This window comes from Protopterus annectens, chromosome 3.part0, assembly GCF_019279795.1.
Source record: "Protopterus annectens isolate FY-2018-M chromosome 3.part0, PAN1.0, whole genome shotgun sequence".
Taxonomy (NCBI): Eukaryota; Metazoa; Chordata; order Ceratodontiformes; family Protopteridae; genus Protopterus; species Protopterus annectens.
The window spans coordinates 15,961,264-15,987,322 of NC_056731.1; positions in this window are offsets into that span (position 1 = coordinate 15,961,264).

Sequence of the window (26,059 nt, forward strand, 5' to 3'; positions counted from 1 at the left end):
ACGGTCAGTGCTTTCAATGTTCATACTGTACAGATGGGTCAATGTTGCCTCTGTTCATAATGTGCAAACAGGTCAGTGCTGTCACTGTTCATTCTGTGCAGATGGGGCAGGCTGTCACTGTTCATACTGTACAGACAGGTCATTGCTGCCACTGTTCATACTATGCAAATGGGTCAGTGCTGCCAATGTTAATACTGTGCAGACAGGTCAGTGCTGCCACTGTTCATACTGTGCAGACAGGTCAGTGCTGTCACTGTTCATACTATGCAGATGGGTCAGTGCTGTTACTGTTCATACTGTGCAGACAGGTCAGTCCTGTCACTGTTCATACTGTGCAGATGGGTCAGTGCTGCCACTGTTCATACTGTGCAGACAGGTCAGTGCTGCCACTGTTCATACTGTGCAGACAGGTCAGTGCTGCCACTGTTCATACTGTGCAGATGGGTCAGTGCTGCCACTGTTCAAAATCTGCAGATGGGTCAGTGCTGCCACTGTTCATAATGTGCAGATTGGTCAGTGCTGTCACTTCTTATGCTTTGCAAATGGGTCAGTGCTGCCACTGTACTGTGCAGACAGGTTAGTGCTGCCACTGTTCATACTGTGCAGAGAGGTCAGTGCTGCCACTATTCATACTGTGCAGACAGGTCAGTGCTACCACTGTTCATACTGTGCAGACAGGTCAGTGCTGCCACTGTTCATACTGTGCAGATGGGTCACTGCTGCCACTGTTCATACTGTGCAGACAGGTCAGTGCTGCCACTATTCATACTGTGCAGACAGGTCAGTGCTGCCACTGTTCATACTGTGCAGATGGGTCAGTGCTGCCACTGTTCATACTGTGCAGACAGGTCAGTGCTGCCACTGTTCATACTGTGCAGACAGGTCAGTGCTGCCACTGTTCATACATTGCAGATGGGTCAGTGCTGTCAGTGTTCATACTTTGCAGATGGATTAGGGCTGCAACTGTTCATACTGTGCAGACAGGTCAGTGCTGCCACTGTTGATACTGTGCAGACAGGTCAGTGCTGCCACTGTTCATACTGTGCAGATGGGTCAGTGCTGCCACTGTTCATACTGTGCAGATGGGTCAGTGCTGCCACTGTTCATATGGCTGAGCAGATCTTGCAATATTCACATTCAGTTGGCCCACTATTGCAGGTATACATAGTAAACATATAGAACTTGTGCCACTCAAGCCATTCTTTTCAGCTGATTCAGCAGTGCATGCTGACAGAGTGCATCACCTCTTTCTTTTCTAAAAGATGAAAGGCTTAATAGTCTTTAAGCATTTATGCTATTCATTTTTTCCATACTGCAATTTTTCTTCAGTTATAAAGCAAAATCTTCCTATCTCTTTATGTAATTCTGTAAAACATTGTAAATCAGATATGTTTTGCTTAATGATTCCACTACTTTCTGCTAAAGTATGCTATATGTGTTTTTTCCTGTGCATTCATGGGTATAGAAAAATAAAATTTTTACTTCAATTTGTATTAGTGTACTTGGGCTTTAGAAAAATATGACATGCTAATACTTAGTTGACTGTGATGAAATATATAGAAGCTATAAAACAAAGCAGTCAAGTGTTATCTTAAGCAAAGTCCAAAGCACATTATTTTACACATCATGTTATGTTTTCAAACAGTGAAACTTGAGCTAGGCAGAAATATTTAGTGTGTGATTTGTCCTTTAACTATACATTATATGTTACAGTCTTTTGATTTTCCATTCTAACAGACCTGTATTTGTATAAGGTACATTCAGCAAGTAAAATTACTTACTGAGCCTTTAAATGGAATTCTGAGGCAGGCAGGAGAGTGTTTTATATTTAGTATGTGTACATTTGTGTTTGTGTGTGTGTGTGTGTGTGTGTGTGTGTGTGTGTGTGTGTGTGTGTGTGTGTGTGTGTGTGTTTAAATAGTATATGTTAACATCTTCCAAAGTATATCAGCCAATAACTATTAATAATTATTTATATCTTTGCAAAACCTTTACAACAAGAATTGTTAAACTTAACTTAAAATAGTACTATTTACAATATTTATATTATTGAAGCTGGTGTAGTCTTGTCCATAATCGATTTGTCTGAATCCACAGTGTATTTATAAGGTTTCTGACCAGTGTGGCCTGCTTCTGTCAATTCAACTTGTATGGTTTCATGATTCTTCCCATTAACTTCATTTTGTTAATACTGAAGTTTGCTTGTGTATATTATTTTATTTTATTTTATTCTGCTACTTTGCTATGTTGGATTTTACAACCTCATTAAAAGGGGTCTATATTATAACATCAAATTTTATAAAGTTTGAATGTTATAATATTGAACCAGTTTTGTCGAATGCTGAAAGCAGCGAAGGTGCAGGACACCGAATTCTTTCCCAGGGAAAGAATTTGGTGGGCCTTTGCTGTGGCTTAGCTGTTTTCAGCATTTGATATGTTGGAGCGTTACGGGTCGGGTTCAAGTAAGTGTGCGATTGTGTGTAGGTTAGGGTTAGGGGTGGGTTAGGTGAGTTAGGGTTAGCGAGCAGGTCAGGTAAGTGTGCGGTTGTGTGTAGGTCAGGGTTAGGGGCGGGTTAGTTGAGTTAGGCTTAGGGAGCAGGTGAGGTGAGTGTGCAATAGTGATGGACCTTAGGGTTAGGGTCGGGTTAAGGTAAGTGGATAGCTAGTAGTGTATGTAAAGTTTAGTTTAGGTTTAGGTGTAGAATTTTAAGTGTATGTGTGTGGATTGCTGTTTTTTTGTGTGTGTTTGTGTTGTGTGTATATTTCTCTGCGCTATTCTGACTGTTCAATGTTTGCGGATTTCGATGTTTAGGGTTCTATATTATAACATTCGATCTTTGTAGATTTCAATGTTATAATACAGACCCATTAAAAGGCAGCCTGTTAAATTTTCCCGATTACTCCAGCCCTTTTTGCCATATCCAATATCTACTTTTTATGAGATGTCATAGCCCAATGTGTTGTATGCCATCTTTAAAATATATTTTATAATAAAGCAATCAAAATGCATGTACATTGTACAAAATAATTCTGGCTGGCAGATACACCTCATCTCTGTAGAACCGGTAAGCTATAATTCTAATGCTTTTATTATGAATCTTAAGTCGAAATAATTTATGTTTTACTAAAAGTTTGAAAGTTTCTTATATGTCAACAACTGGAAGATTGACTTGAAGAAATTCACATTTATTAAAGTTGATATCTGATATAACACTTGGTACAAAGGTATGACAATCTCAGACTTTAATGAACAAAATAATGAATCATTCCTCTAGCTGTTTTTTTTTTGGAGTTAAGGTATGTCCTTTAAGTACTTTACTTGTAGAAAGTACATATTTATAAAGCTGAATTACCATAAACCCACAATCAACAGAAATGTAACACTGCATTCAATATGCAGTTCCAAAGGAGTACATTTTCAGACTGTCTATATCATATTACTTTGTGCTCTTAAGTAAGGAAATATCTTAGCTGTTTTCAGGTAATGCAATCATGTGAACTAAGATTTTTTTAAAATGTGATACTTTTCTTAATGGCAAACCTGTTTTTTAGGGTTTATTTTAATATAAGACAGTTCAGCCTAAATATAGCCTGTGACTTGTACTGGTAAGTGAAATGCATCATAAATCCAAGACATTTTTGGTTTCCACATCTTGCAGGCATTGTACTTCTTAATGTTGCCAAGCTACATCAACTCAGCACATATTTCTAAAACTGTCTAGTAAGGAGCTATGTCATTTAATGATAATGTCAAATGTACACTTATATAATGGTATTGCATGATCTTGTAGTATTGATTGTATAACTATATAGTGTGACAAAAACAAAACATTAACCTAATTGTAAACCTCAAACTAAAGCATGCCAGTTATAAAACAAGTAATAGATCCAGTTTTGAAAAAAAAAAAAAAACAAGACAAGGAATAATTTCAGAATCGTGCTAGACTGTATACATAATATATGAAGAAATATACGAAAGTTATTTGTCAAGTCATTCATCTGCATTTCATAATCAAGTAAAATACTACATGCAGAATGAGTAAACATTCACATCACACATCTTGGCATGCCTCATTGTTTAAAGATGCATCTTTAAAACATACGAGGATTTTGCATTCCTTATTGGCTTGAGATTGTCACTTTCTGCCATTGTTTATGAAACGAGTATCAATTATATGTTAAGCATTACTATAAACAAGCATTTGCAGCTGTTTAAAAGGAGTCGCCAATACTCCCACACATTTTATACTATGCCAGCAGTCTATGGTTTGTGCGCAATAAAGTGTTAAGAGATGCAGTCTGTATATTGATTCATATGTTGCATTAACAGATGGCTGCCAGACTAGAATGTATTTCACAGACACACTACACAGCCCATTGTATTACAATAATAATTCAGTTTCACTGGTAAAAAACTCATCTCATGCTTATTTCACTGTAAGACACTATGATCACATGTCAATTCATTTTCTGATGTTTACTTTTCACACACTGTACTTGGAAATATTTTATTTATGTTAGGGGAAGAAGTAAGTATCACATTTTACATGGAAATGTCTTTGCAGAGTTTGCAATAGTTTCACGAGAAGGATAATAAAATGCCTGTGAAGATCATAAATACTAACTTAAAACAATGCATATGTCATCTGTTCTAACCTTTGCTATCTAAAATTAAAATTATAATCTTAAGAAACGTGTATCCCCATTACTGCTGCTGCTTTATACTGTTTTTAGAACACCACTTAGCCCAGTCTTTACAACTAGAAAAAAGAACATACTCTAGGCTGCCTGGACACCTACATCATTTTCACAGACAGAGCAGAACAAGCAAAAAAAAAAAAATGATCAGAGTCAGGATTTGGAGAATTAATATTATCCTTTCATTTCTATAATTGCATCAGTGATAAGAATTTAGTGCATTTACAGTCTTTCATCTGTGTGTTTCAGCGAGACTGTATATTGCCACAAGGAGTTATTTTATTCAGTTTTCATTTCCTTCATTACTTTTGGGCTGACTTACATCAAATAAACACTAATAGCTTACAGGTGGACCTACAGAAGCAGACCTTTACTGAAATATGACACTAAAAGTACTAGTATATGTGAGCTTTCCTCTTCTGTCTGTGACAAGTCAGATGTTACGGATTAGTGCATCAGGCCTCTTCTCTGTGTTTTCCCACAGAACCTAAAATCTGTAAAGATGCTTCAAGAATATTGATTTAATTTATATATCAAGCAATGCAAAGAAGAATGCATCATGAATATATATATATATATATATATATATATATATATATATATATATATATATATATATATATATATATATATATATATATATATATATATATCAAATCATTTATACTATTATAAAAAAATTCTGACTAAGCTTAATGTAACATTTACAAATGTATGATTACGACACTGTCTGGAAGAACAACTTAAAAGGAGTTATGTGTCTGAGATAATACATAAGCTTAGAGCAAGGCTTTCTTGAAAGAAAGTGCGTAGTGATATGGAAAACATTTAGTAAACATCTGTGGTGGCTCTGGGAATGTGATAAATTACATACTGGGTGAATTTCTTTGAGGGTTATGAAATGTGTGGAACAGACAGAAGTAGTGCTAAACAGACTAGAAAGTTAAGACACCACTGATCAGATAGGCCCCGGGATTCATGAAGCTCGGCGCAAGGCCGGCGTAAGGCCTGCGCCGGCGGTGCATGGAATATCCGGCGCAGTAGCGCCATATACATATTAATGAGAGTGCACCGGAATCACAGACACGTGCGTAGTGTACGTGAGCGAGCCCAGGTAGGATGCGTCTGGAGGCGTGTCTAAGCCGGCAGGAGGTGAGCAACCTAATGTGCTGACAGCCACGGTCCGCCCACAATAGTAATGGCAGCAGCCAGGTCCCGTGCAGAATGAAACGCACGACAGTACGCAACATAGTCCCCTGCTCCAAATCAACGGAGAAGCAAATAGAAGCCACCAAGGCATAAGTGTACCCGCTCAAGGAGCAAAGGATACGATAAGACCGCCGCCGTCCCGCAATGTACTGTCAGTGTTTACACTCAGAGAAGGTGTACAAGCATGTCAGCGCCGCACCGACATAGGAGCAGCGACTAAGGTCACCACCTGTCCCACTGTGTTTGGGGCAGTCTCTCCATGGACAGTTGTGTCCCAAAAACGATTAGAAATGGCTGATGTGCTACGAATGTAGGACACAATGATATCCCGTATGTAATGTAATGGTAGCATGAATTGGTTATTTCTGTAACAGAAATACCGAAATGACACAATAAACAGAATAAGCAAGGAAATTGCCACAATAATAAGCAAATTATTTAGGCAAACAAGTGAATTTCTATGCTATATAGTGACCGTTGTATGTGTCGGCCTGTAAAGGCAGATGTGAGTCCCGGAAATATCCCAGATCGGAAAATGGAAAAGGTGGAAACCCCAGCAGCGACATGGGCATGGTCACCAGGGTTACCTGCTGTCCCAAAGTGCCATGGACAGTCCCTGATTGGACAATCGTGTCCCTGCAACAATCGTAAAATGGAAAATGACCTGCGATCCCCTGCCACGCAAATTCCCGCAATATACATGTAAATAGTAGCATAAAACATATACATTACGGTATGGAACACAGACATGGCATAGGAAAATAAATAAGGAACCCAAACGCTAACAGAATAGGCTCATAGTATGGCAAACAAGTGAAGTTCTGTCTACTGCACTAGCCCTGGGTATGTGTAGTCCTGCAAATATCGAAGTGTCCACATAACATGCCCCACCATGGGCATTGGAAAAGGTGCCAACCATAATGGTCACAAGCAGTAGTGACAGTACATAGCCGGGTAGCTGTGCCGACATAACAACAGTAAGGAAGCAAGATACCCCAAACACAGGCAAACATGTGCATAGCAACATATCCCAGACCCAGCAACATCTTTGTTGCATACACCGGATGGTGTATGATGAAGTGTAATATCCAGAAGCAGAACACATGCATTCGGATGTACTACACAATAGCCTCATTGTACATGTCAGTCACACCCATGTATACCCCTGCACCCAAACCTGCTAGCATCCGTGTGCAGCTATACAACCACACACAATGTGCATACCTGAACTGTGGTAAGATGTTTGTGTTAGGCAATGCCACGCGGGCAAATACATACCCCACATGTCAGCAACCCACCGCAGGTACAGATATGTAAATGGCTGCATGTGAATGTGTCAGCAGAATGTGTACATCCGCATGTAGTATGTACCGTCCAAACCATCTAGGTTTGCATACGACACGGTGCACATAAGTGTACACATGTGGACAAGTCGGGTCGGTGGACCACCGCATCGACGATCATCTCTGCAGTGAAGTCGATCACATATAGCGGAACAGGTGCCTAACACACAGGACATCCTAACAGGGTGCTACAGGCAAAGAAGGGGAACTGGGACATCACATGTGGAGATGAGCGTGGCTGGACGGACAAATACACACGGTCAAGGTAAAGGATGGAACAACATGCATATGGCTGGATGGATGTTGTTCAGAAATATATAGAAACACATATGAAGTTCCAGTTTACACTCAAATACTATATAATGTATTGAATTGTACCGTACAATATGGCAGCAGAACTAAGCCTGCATGTAATTGGTGAAGCTAAGCTGTACTGTGATGGAATTCTGAACCTGGCAGTAAGCAGGACAGCAGGCTCATGTCTGTCATCATTAATTATTTGCTGGGTTACAGAACAATAAATGTATGTACATGCATAACAGCACTCCTTCCCCAGAGGAGGATGGCCTTGTGAGCTCAATGGAAGATAGCAGTACAACTCCCTACCAGACAGACAAAGCAACGTATCAAGAAAGTAACTGTCCACTGTATCGTAACAGTCTAGGGTCCTTGAAGCAGCTACAATCACAAAAGGATACTGTAATGTACAAGGTGCCTTGCAAGCCTGTGTTATTCCCATGAGAAAACAATTTAAAAGCAGGAGCCCAGCACCCACGTATGTATAGACTATTGCGGACCATAGTGATGGAAATGCCCTGTGACCGACCACGTCAGTAAGTTGGGCAAATGCTGATTGTAAACACTATATAAAGAAACTGCTTACTGTATAGAGTCAGACAAAACTCCCATACTTGGACTGTACATTATTTAGCCTGCCTGTGTACACTACTAAAACTGTCCGAACCCGAGCCTCCTGTGTTATCGGCTGTCACTTAGAAACGTCTACTGATAACTACAGTCTGGTTGTAACAACTTATTTCACATCGTGATCCTTGTAATCCGGAATTCCCTTGGTAAGCTACAGGTCAGAGTGCATGGCTGGTTAGACATGTACGCCGGAGAATATGCATAAATGGTTCTTCATGAATGAAAAGACCTCCGACTGAATTGTTGTGTGTAAAGAGGCTGTTTACTGTCTGATCTGTGGCTGAAAAGCGGAAAACTGGATCCCAAGAAGAAAACATGCAGCCTTAAACAGGAGGCCCAGGTAAGGAGTGTCTGCCTTTTTGTGTCTATTGTAGATCAGGGACCAGACTACATTGTGTTTCTGTTAACAGTAGTGATATCGGGTCGAAGACCTACCCACATACTGTTAAATCTGAACATAGGTCAGGGCAACACACAGCAGAGTAAATAGTGAATGTAGACACTACAGTGGATACAGGGAAGGAGACACACGTGTTATGACAGAAGGGCACGAGCAGTCGTGGTAGAGGATATGGGAGATTATTGAAGCAACAGATCATGTGATCCGCATTTGACGGGTGACGTGAAGAATATGCAATCGCAGAGAGCACATAATGTGAGTTACGCAGCAAAATGGGGTAATAAATATGACATTGATGGTATATTAGGCAACATACCGTTACTGAAACATTGTAATCGCTGAAAATCCGATGCATATGTTCCAAGGTAAACACCTGTTCCACCCTGAGAGGGATATGCCCTCTCTGGCCAGCCGTGTCCTGTAAATAAACCGAACACATGTCAAATGTCCTGATATCTCAGGACAAACATTTCCCAGATATATATCAAAATGGTAGCATAAAAGAGTACCCACTGCCCACAAGGACACAGTCCGACAAGCTCTACACTTTACATATGCACAGTGGTGTCCATTGTAGGACCCAAAAATTGTGGAAAGAATCGAATAATGTGTTATTTCAACGCTTACCTGAACTCATTGTCGTCACAGGTACACATATGCACCGCAAGCGTGTTTAATGTTGCTGATAGCTGTCCATGTAATGCAGCACAGATGCACAGAAATACCCAGGGTACCGGGTCCATAGAACTGCATCCACATCACACTTCCGCACACATGACGGATGTGTAATGGGTACTGTCAATTGTTGCAGTCAAGGGATTCTGGGTATGTAGACTCTGTGCTCGGTGTTGTTTCGCAGGCAATCCTTTCTCCCGCCTGGGAGGGATGTGTGCGATCACCTGCCTCAGTCTCCGCTAATAATGCAAACCATACTCCGGAGAATGCTAAATGTAGGTGTGTAATGTGTACAGCCCCATACTACTGTCCAGTAGGCAATTGTCATGGATGGACACCGTATGGCCAGAATGGCATCCACAACTGCAAACCCGTGTAAATGACATAGCCGCGGGAAGGCATAACACAGGTAATACACATAGGGACTACAGTTGACATTCCACATACAAAGCAGGACCGTCGTGCCAACACCGGCGTACACAGCACTCAATCTGCCAGCAACAGACTGAGGAGCACCCGCTACCATACAGCGTAACAGATGTGCGACCTGTGGAACACATACTAATGGCACACACACAACGTCAAGTAGGATATGTAAACTATGGCTTTCCCACCTATGAAGACAACATGGTTAAATGAATGCATAGGTAAGCAACATGTTCTGGTGGTGTTATAGTGGAAATACAGTGACGGATATGTCCCATTGGGACGCCTGCGGTTTAAATTGAGCATTTGCTAACCAGCATCTTTGGATGTATGTAATTTGTCCACAGTAGTAAATCACCTGGTTATGTAGCACCATGTGGAATGGGTAGTCCAACAGACATCCGCGATTTCTGAACACACAGTATCAGTGAAACCCACTGCTCACAAGGACACAGTCCGACAAGCTCTACACTTTACATATGCACAGTGGTGTCCAATGTAGGACCCAAAAATTTGTCTAAAGACAGGAATGCCGCCTTCTTTCAACACTTAAGTGAACTCATTGTCGCCACAGGTACACATATGCACCGCAAGCGTGTTTAATGTTGCTGATAGCTGTCCATGTAATGCAGCACAGATGCACAGAAATACCCAGGGTACCGGGTCCATAGCACTGCATCCACATCACACTTCCGCACACATGACGGATGTGTAATGGGTACTGTCAATTGTTGCGGTCAAGGGATTCTGGGTATGTAGACTCTGTGCTCGGTGTTGTTTCGCAGGCAATCCTTCCTCCCGCCCTGTGGGAGGGATGTGCGTAGCACCTGCCTTACTCTCCGCTAATAATGCAAACCATACTCCGGAGAATGCTAAATGTAGGTGTGGAATGTGTACAGCCCTATACTAGTGTCCAGTAGGCAATTGTCATGGATGGACACCGTATGGCCAGGATGGCACCCACAACTGCAAACCCGGTAAATGACATAGCCGCGGTAAGGCATGACACAGGAAATACACATAGGGACCACAGTTGACATTCCACATACAGAGCCGGACTCGTGCCAACACCGGCGACACAGCACTCAGTCTGCCAGCAACAGACTGAGGAGCACCCGCCACCGCACAGCGGAACAGATGTACGACCTGTGGAACACATACTAATGGCACACACACAACGTCAAGTAGGATATGTAAGCTATGGCATTCCCACCTATGAAGACAACATGGTTAAATGAATGCATAGGTAAGCAACATGTTCCGCTGGTGTTATATTGGAAATACAGTGACAGATATGTCCCATTGGGATGTCTGCGGTTTATATGAAGCAGTTGGTAACCAGCATCTTTGGATGTATGTCAATTGTTCACAGTACTAAATCAGCTGGTTATGTAGCACCATGTGGAATGGGTAGTCAAACAGACATCCGCGATTCCTGAACACACAGTATCAGTGAAATCCAATGCTCACAAGGACACAGTCCGACAAGCTCTACACTTTACATATGCACAGTGGTGTCCATTGTAGGACCCAAAAATTTGTCTAAAGACAGCTCTTCCGCCTTATTTAATCACCTAACGGAACTCATTGTAGTCACAGGTACACATATGCACCGCAAGCATGTTTAATGTTGCTGATAGCTCTCCATGTAATGCAGCACAGATGCACAGAAATACCCAGGGTACCGGGTCCATAGAACTGCATCCACATCACACTTCCGCACACATGACGGATGTGTAATGGGTACTGGCAATTGTTGCGGTCAAGGGATTCTGGGTATGTAGACTCTGTGCTTGGTGTTGTTTCGCAGGCAATCCTTCTTCCCGCCCTGTGGGAGGGATGTGTGCGTAGCACCTGCCTTACTCTCCGCTAATAATGCAAACCATACTCCGGAGAATGCTAAATGTAGGTGTGGAATGTGTACAGCCCTATACTAGTGTCCAGTAGGCAATTGTCATGGATGGACACCCGTATGGCCAGGATGGCACCCACAACTGCAAACCCGGTAAATGACATAGCCGGTAAGGCATGACACAGGAAATACACATAGGGACCACAGTTGACATTCCACATACAGAGCCGGACTCTCGTGCCAACACCGGCGTACACAGCACTCAGTCTGCCAGCAACAGACTGAGGAGCACCCGCCACCGCACAGCGGAACAGATGTGCGACCTGTGGAACACATACTAATGGCACACACACAACGTCACGTAGGATGTGTAAACTATGGCATTCCCACCTACGAAGACAACATGGTTACATGAATGCATAGGTAAGCAACATGTTCCGTGGTGTTATATTGGAAATATAGTGACGGATATGTCCCATTGGGATGTCTGAGGTTTATATGAAGCAGTTGGTAACCAGCATCTTTGGATGTATGTCATTTGTTCACAGTACTAACTCAGCCGGTTATGTAGCACCATGTGGAATGGGTAGTCAAACAGACATCCGCGATTGGGGAACATACACCAGCAGTGAAAAGCACTGGGCAGGTGGACACAGTCCAGCAACATCTAACTTGACATATGCACATCGGTGTCCATTGTAGGACCCAAAAATTCTGTTCAGAGAATGCCTGCTAGCTTCCTGCATTACTCATGTGATCTAATTGTCGACACCACGTCACAGGTACACATAGGCACGCAAGCGTGTTCAATGTTGATGATAGCTGTCCATGAACTGCAGCACACATGCACAGAAATACCCAGGGTATCGGGTCCATTCAGCTGCGACCACATCACACTGCAGCACACATGAAGGATGTGTAATGGGTACTGTCCACTGTTGCAGTCAAGGGAGTCTGGGTATGTAGAATCTGGCCTCAGTGTTGTTTCTCGCAGGCAATCCTTTGTCCCGCCTGGGAGGGACGCAGCGTAGCACATGCGCCACTCTCCGCTAATAATGCACACCATACTCCGGGAATGCAAAATGCAGGTGTGAAATGTGTACAGCCCTATACCAGTGTATAGTAGGCAATTCACATGGATGGACAAGCGTATGACTAAGATGGCACACATAAATGCAAACCCGGTGGAATTACACTGCCGTAGTAAGGCATTACACAAGTCATACACATAGGGACTACAGTTGACATTCCCCACACAAGAAACACAGACAACCAGCCGATGAAGTCCAAAGCAAAGACGAGGTACTGTAGGGACCGTCAGTGACCAACCAGAGCACACCAAGAATTAAAGGCAGTCACCATAGTCTATTGAGCTCACTGCCTGCTTCATAAGCAGACTTATTCAGACTACATACAATGCAGTCCAACCTACTACATTTACAAGCATTAATTGGTTGGTACATTAGATGTGCTAGGTACTAATTACATGCCTTAAAGGCAGACAAGCGAACAAACCTTACTTGGGTTACACATCCCACACAGTGAGGACATCAGACATTGCTTCGAAAGGTACAGTCTTCATCGGAAAATGGAAATATATGTACATATATGAAACATGAACCAACATAAAATGATTTCCAAATGTCTGACTGTGTAAGCTACATATATATGTCCTACGGATTGTGCCAATATATTAACAGAACTGCAGACACCTAGTAATATGAATGAACCATAATATATACACATAAACCGTATGAATATGACTACTGTAAAATAGACCAACGAAATGTAAAGATTCACAATGTGCTAATGTAACATTCATTTAGAAGTTTACTTAAATAAATCAATCCAGACATCCATGTGTAAATACTAACAGAAGGCCAGCGAGGTGCTTGCCCTCACATGTACTGGGATGTCGCTCCACAGCATAGTGAGTGTCTGGGTGATGAATCCGTCCCAACAACACATTCGATTAATGACAGTGTCAAGGTGTACGTCAGCTGCCCTTGTGGTTCTGAGGGATCTAACTTATTTACGTGAAGCATAGTCATCAGATCTGGGTTCGACCTAGCCGTGCATGCCAGGCATGGGTCACCTCTGGGCAAGTGGTATGCAACTGTATACAGCTGGAATCCTTTCAGTCGGTCAGTATAACACATATACCTGAGACCCTGCATCCGCTCGTCGAAGAACTGTTGGTGTCTTTCCAGCCGCTGCAGGTGTTGGGTCAGATACATTCTGAACGGGGCATTGTACTCAATCATAGGTCTATTGAGTGATGAGTACAAGGGGACAATGACCTCCCTGATCTAGATGTGAATCCCTTCATGATGATGTGGGCAATGTGGAAGGTCTACCCAACTATGTTAGCAACATGTGTGTCTAACGAACGGTTAACAACAACACCTGTCCCCAGATCACTGGTAACCCCCTCCGTGTTCAGTGGACTGCCACCTATATGGTAGCTCGGGGTAACCTTGTTCATCCCGAAGGGTATGCCTATGCATTTCCTGGCATTTAGCTGTAGGACATGTCTCTGGTACCACTTATCCACATCTGTGAGGCACTCCTGAAGGATATCTGTGTCAGATGTGTGTCTGACTTTGGCATCCGGTTTGCAGTCGTATGCAAACATTGTCACCCATAACCCCTGTGTGTGCGTGTACATTGGAAACGAGATGCTGGAAATAGTGGACCCAGGACTGAGCCCCATGGGACACCACCTGTGACTGGCTGTGAGTATGACATGGCGCCAGCAACTATGGCCATGTGTGTTCTGTGACCCAGCCCGCTTGCAACCCATATGGCGATGTATGGATTTACATTCAAGATGACGGGTTTATCAAGTATACCCGAGGGGGTATTGTGTCGACGGCCTCTGCCGGGTTGAGGTAGGCTGTATGGACTGCTTTACCCTCAGCAATGGCCTTGGTGACTGATTCTACAAAGTGAAACACGTGTAAAGGGCATGATCTGACTATGACCAAGCTAAACTGGGTTGTATCCAAAGTATGCGGGTCCCCTATGTCCTTATCTATGTGTCCCATTATGATCCATCTCCATGGCTTTGCAGATAAGGCTTGTCAAACTAATGGTATGGTAATACCCAGGGTCAGTGGAGGCACCATCTATGTGGAGTGTGACTACAGTCGCCCTGTGCTACTACTCAGGCACGATCCTGAGGTGAGGCTAGCATTACACAGCTGTCTGAAGTGTGGCTTAAATTGCCCATAGAGTTCCTGGAGTGCACAGCTGGGACACCATGTGGACCCATGGATGTTGTGTTGACTGCCTTGGGGCTGGATGTGGGTAATGCTGACATACCAACGGCAGACGTGCCACGCTCCCGAGTCCGATGCCCAAGGGACCACACACATAGCCGGCCTTAGGCATAGGCCAAGCAGGTAGCCGCCTAGGGTGTTGCTCTACCGGGGCACCTTTCCAGACTCTATTTGGTGTAGGTAGACCAGGAGGGGTAGCGGGTGACGATCGGTGGCAACCTCTGCCTAGGTCACCTCTTACCCTAAGGCCACTCTTCCCATGGGTAATACAGCAGTACCCACACCCAGACGTGGGTCATCGCTAGGGTCATTGCTAGTATGGCACATCATCTACGTAAGGAAGGAAACCATATATCCCCAGACATAATGGCACAGCATAATGCCTGTTCGCCGCCAAAGGCAGACATACGCCACCCGGCCGGTGCGGACGCATCGCGCGAGATGTCCGTTAACAATGCCGACAATGTGTCGCTTTGTGAAACAAACTCCACAGAGACATTCAATAATAGACAACGACGGACAACCCGATGTCCTCGTGTCTGAGCTGTTCAACCTGTTACGCCATGTTAAATGTGTGTAGCACAGCGAACCGGGCCAAACAAAGCAACGGACATGTCTGTGGCTCAGTGAAAGTCGCCACGCAATGTTCAACCCTTGTAATATTGCGACACAGGCCATACATACGGAGGGTTAGTAATGGAAGTAGGTTAGTACGAACAGACCGTGTGCAATTAGTATAACGAGATCTACAACGGATACACCGCCAATCGAGACACGGTTAAGACTAATTGGGGCCATGACATGGTACCATGGACATGGACAAAACGTGCCCATGTGACTCATCTAACATTCAGACAGGGTCAGGGCGGTCCTGCACAGTGGGCGGCCAAGACCAAACCCAAAGCACCACAGCAACACCCTGACAATCAAGGCCTGTATGCATATGGGATATAAGCAGCTGTCATCTGAACAGCCCTGTGGTGACGACATATGCATCCTGGGCCATGAGCGAGGGGAATTAGGAATGTTCAACATGCAGTACCGCACCTTTCCCAGCAGGAGAATGGATGCCTGTGACGTGCGTGTGTGCGGGGGTGGGGATATGTAAATGTACATAGGTACCACGGGTATGCATATTAATGACAACGAACAGCTAACGTGCACTGGTCACAGTAAGAGTCAAACGTGACTGCAGTCACGCTGGAATTATGACTATAGAACATATAGATGTGCACGTACGTAAAGCGCCCATGCTGCAAAGACTGTTACATATATAAAGCTGTAAGTGCTTTCTGCACACGTCCGTCAACCGGATCAGACATATGTTACCGAATAGTCACAAGTAACGCAAAACACGTAACCACACAGACACTGTAAACATATATAAACGGACTACGGATATGCATGTGCGCTGCGCGCAGAACCCACAATCCGGACATGCGAGTGTACGGTGCGTGTGTGATCCAGTGGAACCAGGAAGGTTACGGATGTCTCCTCCACACGGTTACATTCATAATTGTCAAATATATGCTTAAATAGTACCTATTGATTCCATGCTTTGTTATCGTAATGCTACTATTATACACATCGATATACAATAACCTGATCAACACACTACATTCTAAGGTGCACTCTCACCAATTATCAACTATGTGTCCGGATACTGATTGTATTTACCAATATTGTAGATATATTAACACATTGTTGCCGTATTATTGTTTCCATGAAGTAAGGCATGCAACACTGATATGTATATGTCACGTTATAATCAAGACTTGGAGCACTGTCCACCTAACTATGAGCAGGTTTATTGATTATTTCGCTTCAAACCGACTCTGAAGGAAGTGAATTAGGGACGGCTATGTCATGACATCCGCATCGACGGTGCCCCATGTTAGTAGTTGAGAGAGCTCAGTATCCTTTCACTGTGGAGTCTATCGTATTTGACAGTGTCTGTTTCTGCCGATATATGTTCCATAATGTCGTTTATGAAGATGGGCAGGACGCAAGGTTTGCTGTATTTACGCATACTGGCACGTGGATATAGATAGGCCATGTCATACAAACGATGGGTAGTCAAGCAGACATCCACGACTGGGGAACATACAGCGGCAGTCAATACCACTGGCCAGATGGGGACAGTCAAACACGTTCTACACTTTACAAATGCACATCGGTGTCCATTGTAGAACTCCAAAAATTCTGACTGTTTTGCCAGTATGCGCCAAGAACAGCCAATCCGAGTACAAACCGTGACTACGGCACAGCTAGACATATGCACCACCAGCGTGTTTAAGGTTGATGATACCTGCCCATGACATGCAGGACATATGAACAGAGGTCCCCAGACCGCCGTGTCCATACATGTGCGTCCATATCCCAGTTCCGCACCCATGTAGGATGTGTCATGCGCATCGTGGGGGTTGCAGCCCTGGTATCCTGGGTATGCAAAATGGGTCTCGTGTTGTTTGGCTGATAATCCGCTGTCCCGCCCGTGGGAGGGCTGCGGTACAGGACGTGCCTTAGTCCCCAGTAAGGATGCAAAGCACCCATAGGGTAATGCTAAAGGCATGTGTGAAATGTGTTCAGCCCTACATCAGTGTCCAGTAGGCATTTCCCAAGGATGGACAAACGACGGACAAGATGGCACCCATAATAGCAAGCCTGGTGGAATCACACAGCCGTAGTAGGGCATGACACAGGACATAAAGATGGAAACAGCAGTACATACACCCCGTAGACATCCATCCTGCCATGCGAATCCCAGCGCACACAGCAGCGAAGGTGCTATCCAGTATGTGGGGATCACCCGCCCACTCTGCGGAACATACCTGCGACCTGTGGAACACATATTAATGGCACACCAACAACGCCAACTAGGAAGGACATACTATCGCTAAAATATGGAGGACACACACATAACCGACATACTGTCATGAATACATAGGTTCTACATGTACCGCTGTGTTATACTGACAATACAGTGGCGGATAGTTCACAATGGTACCTGTGAGGATTATGTAAAGCAGTTGCCAACCTGCAGGACTACAGTAACACCCTATGGGTAAATTGTGGAAGGACACGGGTTACTTAGCACTACATAATATGGGTAGGCGGACAGACATCCGGGAATGGGGAACATACGGCGGCAGTCAAACCCACTGGCCGAATGGACACAGTCCAACATGTCCTAAACTTTACATATGCACATCGGTGTCCATTGCAGGACCCAAATATTACTCCTTAAGTGAGTGTGAGCAACATAGTGTGAAGAGGTGACAGCCGTGACTACGGCACAGGTAGATATATGCACCACAGGTGTCTTCAAGGGTGATGACAGCCGTCCATGAAATGCAGGACATATGAATAGGACTCCCCAGGCTGCTGCATCCATACACGTATGTCCACATCCCATTTCCGCACACATGAAGGGTGTGCAAGGGTACTATCGACGGTTGCAGACATGGGATCGTGGGTATGCATATATGGGTGTCGGTGTGGATTGGCAGATGATTCATCGCCCCGCCTGCAGCGGACGTGGCCATGGCATATGCGTTACTCGCAATACTAATACCGATCATCCACCGGAAATGGAGAATGCAGCTGTGAAATGTTGACAGCCCGATACTAGTGTCCAGTAGGCAGTTCCCATGGATGGACAAACGACGCCAAGATGGCACCCATAGCTGCAAACCTGGGGGAATCCCACAGCTGTTGCAAGGCATAACCCAGGGAATACAGATACGGTGTACAGTACACACTCCCCATTCAAAGAAAGACCGCTGGGCAGATACCGCGACACAACACTCCATGTGCCAGCACATCTATGGGGATCACACGCCCATACAGTGGAACAGATGGGGCACCTGTGTAAAGATACCAATGGCACAATCTCCACGCCTGCTGGGAATGACATAGGATGGACAAACTATGGCGTTGACACCAAAGAAAGACATCCTTCGTGAATTAATAGGATTGATGTCAATACACCATGGCAAACACCCAATGAACAGGGAAGACTTGCTGGCACCCTATGGCCACAAACCATGTCACACATAGGTAGATGGAACAGTCAACATAAACATTTCGTCCACGACAGGTCGCATATGGTATCCAAAGGTACTTCATAGACATGTATGTACTATCACCCGTTGGCCCCGTGAGACTTACACATAACATGGAAGTATCCAGGCTTTAAATGTCCACCCTTACACTTCCATTTGTCACTTTCTATGCGAGCAATGGAGATGTAGCCACAGCATAGAAAGCAGAGACGTACTGCTAACGAAACACACACATGTCAACATCACAGAAAGCATACTATGAACACACGTATTACATGATATTGTACTATGCAACACAAACAAACCGGAAACCTGCAGCAAGAATAGTCCCCGTAGTTCGACACAACACAAGTCTTCGTAACATTTGAACAGTTCATTAAAACATGCAACGCTGTTGTTTCCACAACGTGTGCAGGAAATATGCTATGTCTAAGAATGTTCACAAACAACAATGTGAGTCTTAACATGATTTTAAATATCACACTGTTGATTGTGAACACTGTAACAATTTGCTTATTCAGTTGTATGGTCGAAAGCAACGGAAACACACACACACACGGAAGGGACGGGAGATGAACCTACGCCTATTTACATGAACTCAGTACAGTATGAATCATTTACACAACGCGCTACCAAGTTAACTGACGTGAGCGCTGTCAGAGGCATACATGTAGGCTGCTGACGCCACCCGCAAGACAATATTTGGAAATAGCCAAGGCATGTGTTGCGAAGCGTCTAAAAGCATAATCAGTCGCAGGGGCAGCTGGAAACACACACACACACACACACACACGGAAGGGACGGGGGACGAACCTACGACTATCTACATGAACACACTACTGTATGAAGCATTTACAGAACGCGCTACCGAGTTTGCTAAACAGAGCGCTGTCACAGGCATACTTGTAGGCTGCTGACATCACCCGCAAGACAATAGTTGGCAATAGCCAAGGCATGTGTTGCGGAGCGTCTAAAAGCATAATCAGTCGCAGAGACAGCTGGAAACACACACACACACGGAAGGGACGGGGGACGAACCTACGACTATCTACATGAACACACTACTGTATGAAGCATTTACAGAACGCGCTACCGAGTTTGTTAAACAGAGCGCTGTCACAGGCATACTTGTAGGCTGCTGACATCACCAAGAAGACAATAGTTGGCTGTAGTCAAGGCATGTGTTGCACAGCGACTAAAAGCATAATCAGTCGCAGAGACAGCTGGAAACACACACACACACGGAAGGGACGGGGACGAACCTACGACTATCTACATGAACACACTACTGTATGAAGCATTTACAGAACGCTGCCACCGAGTTTGCTAAACAGAGCGCTGTCACAGGCATACTTGTAGGCTGCTGACATCACCCGCAAGACAATAGTTGGCAATAGCTAAGGCATGTGTTGCGGAGCGTCTAAAAGCATAATCAGTCGCAGAGGCAGCTGGAAACACACACACACACGGAAGGGACGGGGACGAACCTACGACTATCTACATGAACACACTACTGTATGAAGCATTTACAGAACGCGCTACCGAGTTTGCTAAACAGAGCGCTGTCACAGGCATACTTGTAGGCTGCTGACATCACCCGAAGACAATAGTTGGCAATAGCCAAGGCATGTGTTGCGGAGCGTCTAAAAGCATAATCAGTCGCAGAGGCAGCTGGAAACACACACACACACACACACACACGGAAGGGACGGGGGACGAACCTACGACTATCTACATGAACACACTACTGTATGAAGCATTTACAGAACGCGCCACCGAGTTTGCTAAACAGAGCGCTGTCACAGGCATACTTGTAGGCTGCTGACATCAACCGAAGACAATAGTTGGCAATAGCCAAGGCATGTGTTGCGGAGCGTCTAAAAGCATAATCAGTCGCAGAGGCAGCTGGAAACACACACACACACACACACGGAAGGGACGGGGACGAACCTACGACTATCTACATGAACACACTACTGTATGAAGCATTTACAGAACGCGCTACCGAGTTTGCTAAACAGAGCGCTGTCACAGGCATACTTGTTGGCTGCTGACGCCACCCCCCAGACAATAGTTGGCAATAGCCAAGGCATGTGTTGCGGAGCGTCTAAAAGCATAATCAGTCACAGAGGCAGCTGGAAACACACACACACACACACACACGGAAGGGACGGGGGACGAACCTACGACTATCTACATGAACACACTACTGTATGAAGCATTTACAGAACGCGCCACCGAGTTTGCTAAACAGAGCGCTGTCACAGGCATACTTGTAGGCTGCTGACGCCACCGAAGACAATAGTTGGCACAGCCAAGGCATGTGTTGCGGAGCGTCTAAAAGCATAATCAGTCGCAGAGGCAGCTGGAAACACACACACACACACACACGGAAGGGACGGGGGACGAACCTACGACTATCTACATGAACACACTACTGTATGAAGCATTTACAGAACGCGCAACCGAGTTTGCTAAACAGAGCGCTGTCACAGGCATACTTGTAGGCTGCTGACGTCAGCCGCAAGACAATAGTTGGCCACAGCCAAGGCATGTGTTGCGGAGCGTCTAAAAGCATAATCAGTCGCAGACGCAGCTGGAAACACACACACACACAGAGACACACACACACGGAAGGGACGGGGAACGAACCTACGACTATCTACATGAACACACAACTGTATGAAGCATTTACAGAACGCGCTACCGAGTTTGCTGAACAGAGCGCTGTCACAGGCATACTTGTAGGCTGCTGACGTCACCCGCAGGACAATAGTTGGCAATAGCCAAGGCATGTGTTGCGGAGCGTCTAAAAGCATAATCAGTCGCAGAGGCAGCTGGAAACACACACACACACACAGACACAGACACACACACACACACACACACACACACACACACACACACACACACACACACGGAAAGGACGGGGGACGAACCTACGCCTATCTACATGAACACACTACAGTATGAAGCATTTACAGAACGCTGCCACCGAGTTTACTGAGCAGAGCGCTGTCAGGAGGCATACCCTCACGTGAGTGGTATCATTTGCAAAGGCAATGCGCCCGCTGGTGTTCGGACAGAGTGCGCAGTCACGCAGTCTGTTACCATCCTGTCGCCAGACACCAACACGTTAGTGCTGCAGTCGAGAATAACAAGTAACTACTGATCAGTACATCACTGCATACTGGGCATGCTCAGACACTTAGACTCGGCACAGGGCAGACATGCATACACATGTTGCGACGGCATGGGTGGCGAATGTGGACCGCCGTGTGTCCAGCCACACAACAGAAACCTGGCCATGCCACAGACGTGGCTGCTATGTAGGGATAGAGGCATGCACCCGGGTATTACTGCAGACGGTCGCGGTGTGCACTGTGCTGTGTGTCTATCTACACAGCTGCCTACTGGGCATGCTCAGACACTTAGAGTCGGCACAGATCAGACATGCATACACATGGTGCGACGGCATGGGTGGCGGAATGCGGACCATCCTGTGTGTCCGGCCACACAACAGTAACCCGGTCATGCCACAGACGTTGTTGCTGCGGGGAATATGTAGGTGCAATTAACCATGTGTAGGACTGGCCTACAGTTTGTTGCATGCTACAGACAACCCTCACAAACACAGGATACCTTCACAGATGTCCTGAGGACACTGGTGAGTGGGCATGCTCTCACAACAGCACCGTTTGGGTGACATGAACCACCCATACATAGCCTGGGAACATTACCCATGGCACAACACAGTACGCCAGCAGTCCCAGGTGTTCACACACCTGGCCACTGTTAAACAGCCATGCACCATACATACCAGGGGATGTCTGACAGTTCTGCCCATCACGCATGGTGAGGATATGCCCCACACAGGATGTACAGCCCTCAATGGTGATGCAAGACCGTATAGTGGATCCACTGGTCACCACTGGAACCAACACCAGCATGGGGGACCTCAGTGATGACCTCTCCACAGAAAACCACACACATCATATGACCGGTGTGGTACCCTACATGTCCTCCATGCCAATGTTGAACAGAGGCCAGACCGCAAACGCCAACGAATGCCTTCCCCGACCACCCACATGCATGTCTGCAACAGGCAAACATGATGACATCAGGACCTTGTCCACCACAGGTAGGCACATGGTGTGGTGGACCGCAGCCACTGACTACCTGTACATCAACAGTTGGAGCTACTACATGGCAGGGCAATGACAGTACCAGGGAAACCATCACCCATTCATACCGGCCACCATACGGCCCCACATACCAACATCCAGGTCCGCCTGGGAGTGGTACTGCAGAGGGCACATGAGACAACCACAGGGCCTTCCCTAACTGTGGTAAGGACATGGTTGGGGCACACAGACTTGCCTGGAAATGGTCCAGAATGGTACAACAGACACTGCACCCACAGACATTGTCTGCATACCACAGGACATGTTCCATGCATACATCCCCCAACAGGGAACATATCCATCCCACCAGAGTGTATCCTCCCAAACATGTCATATGGCCTGGAGTGATCCCATATCTCTATGGCGCTTGACACGCCAGCAATGGGCACCGATGGTTTCCTGGCTGTGTGCTACCCATCCTCTTTGAGGCCCTCGGCCCACACATGCGCCACTGTGTCATGTTAGCCTTACTATGGGCTATGTCCCCAATGGATGCCATATGGCATCTGTGGTCCCACTATGCCAGGGTAGTGCTCCTATGGACTGTCAACAGCCACACCCTATACGCTTGACAAGTGTTGTCTGCAAAGCTGTGTGGAGGTCCATACAGGTGGTCATGGTTACAGATAGTCGCGTACAGCCAATACCGGAACATACCCACAACTACATAGTCAAGGGCGGATCCTGCCTCCCGAACCTGCTCGTCCAGTCTGGAGTGTTCACCAAGGCCATTGATGGGGATATGTGGGTTTGCACACAGTACCATGACCTGGTGGGAGCGCTCAGAGCACACTACACATGGGACCCATGTAAAGGCTCGCCAGCATACATGTGGGGACATATGTCACCCGATGCTTCTCACACAGGTTGGAGGTCACACCACACAGGGTTGGTGCTGAAGGTGCCTTGTCACACTCATATCTGGACCCAGTGGAGGCCCACAGGGCTCACTCCTGTGCCCCTGCCATATGGCATCCGACCTTCCAATGTGCATGCAATCATAGGGGATTGTAGCAGACAAGGTATGCAGATGACTACGCACCGCCGACATACCCAGCACCCCATGTTACACCTAACATCCACCTAGGGCGCCATAGACATGGATGACTGGTGCCAGAGCCATGGCCTGCTACCAAATGCCAGAGAAGGTGCAGCCCTACCCAGTGTGAAGAACATGTTCGTCCCAATGTCACATGTAGGTGGTACGCCATTAAAGATGGTGGACATGTTCAGGAAATGGCTACCACACCTGTTGGCAACCTCTGTCAACACACACAATGGCAATGTGGGTGTGAAGACATTCCATTGTGGCCTCCTGGTCTGGATGGAATGGCAACCACATCAGGGGTGTTCATTGTACCCTGTACACATCACACACCAGTGCAATGACTGCGCATAATGGCACATGTGGCCTGTAGCTAACCTGACGCCTGCAGCACTCGGAAGGACCGCAACATTCCACAAGACGGGATGACGGTGCTAGGACATGTGTCACAAGGTGCACGGCCAAGGGGACACCGCTGTGGATCTTCACAGCACAGCTGCTCCGTGGTGATCTGTGCCTGACATACACGGCCATGTCTGACCTGGGTGACATGGGCACATTCCACCTCCCAGGCCCCATGCGAACACGGGCACAGAAGCGACTGTCAGACACCTCAACCCAAAGATGAGTGGGACGTGTTGGGGAACAGGGTAACGCCAGACACACACTACAACACGGGAGGAGTGCCAGGCCATGTGAAGGAAAGGCCCTGACTGCCTTTGTCCAGGACTGCTAATGACGGTGGATGTGTGACTATAGTTATGCGCCAGTCAACCTCTGTGTGTCACTGCTAGACCAGGGACTGGGGACTGATGGATATGGCATCCCCATCCTGAGGGGTGTTAGATGCCACACACAGTCATGCTAGGTCCACACATGTCGTAGGGCACATATCCTCTCACGCTCATGTGTGCCTATGTACCCATGTAGGGGTCCATGCCGGATGTGGGTAACTGTGCTATGCTGATTTTGCCAGACATGCCTGTGGGTACCCCACGACTACACGTGGGGAACTAATTACAGTGCTCCCAGTAGGCACGCAAGTACACCATCAGTATCATACGGGTTAACTGCACCGACATGGTGCTACACATGTAACCACCACACATACTGTGTACACATATCAATGAATGCTGCACCTGTCCTGCATGGTATGTCTGCTGCATGATGTCCGTGCACAACACACATCACATACACACCTGTCACCAGCCATACACACACACCACAACATACACAGCACGCACTATGCGGACACAGGTATCACATACACCTCTCACTATCGTGTCCACCCTGTGCATCATAATATGTCAGCTTAACCGTGCATTGATGGTGTGGCTCACAGTTATGCGGCAGAGACTTAATCATATGCACAGGGTGATATGTGTGCCACAGGCATGGGCTGTACCAATGGATGACATCATGTGTGTGTGTAAGGGCCAGTGCATTGAGTGGGCATGACTATGTAGATTGCATGTGGGTGTGGTGGAGCCCTACAGTTGTGTCTGCTGTGTGTGGGTGTGTGTGTACACAGTTCAGTCATCTGTGATGCCTACACGGGTATGCTTGGCAGCCCCTGCCTGTACAGTGCAGGTGTTACGGCGCACTGCGTCTGCCGGCGGCGGAGCGACCCCCCCCTGCCTGGGGTCGCCCGGGCCCGACCGGTGGAGGTACAGACTGTCCACTCTCCGATGTCACATGTCCGCTGGAAACGTGCTCACGACGGGCCGCCCAGGCCACGCCCACGTGGCCTGCTCTGTCCTGGTGTGGATGGTGTGGTAGCAGCTGCAGTGCTACTGCTACCATCACTGTCTGTGTGGGCATGGGAGGTGGCACGCACACGCTGACCTGCAGCAGGTGGTGTTGCTGGCACACGCCCACGCGCCCTATGCCTCACCCCTACCTGGTGTTCCTGCAACGGACTGCGACGCCAAGGATGGCCAAGCCTCGGTCGATGA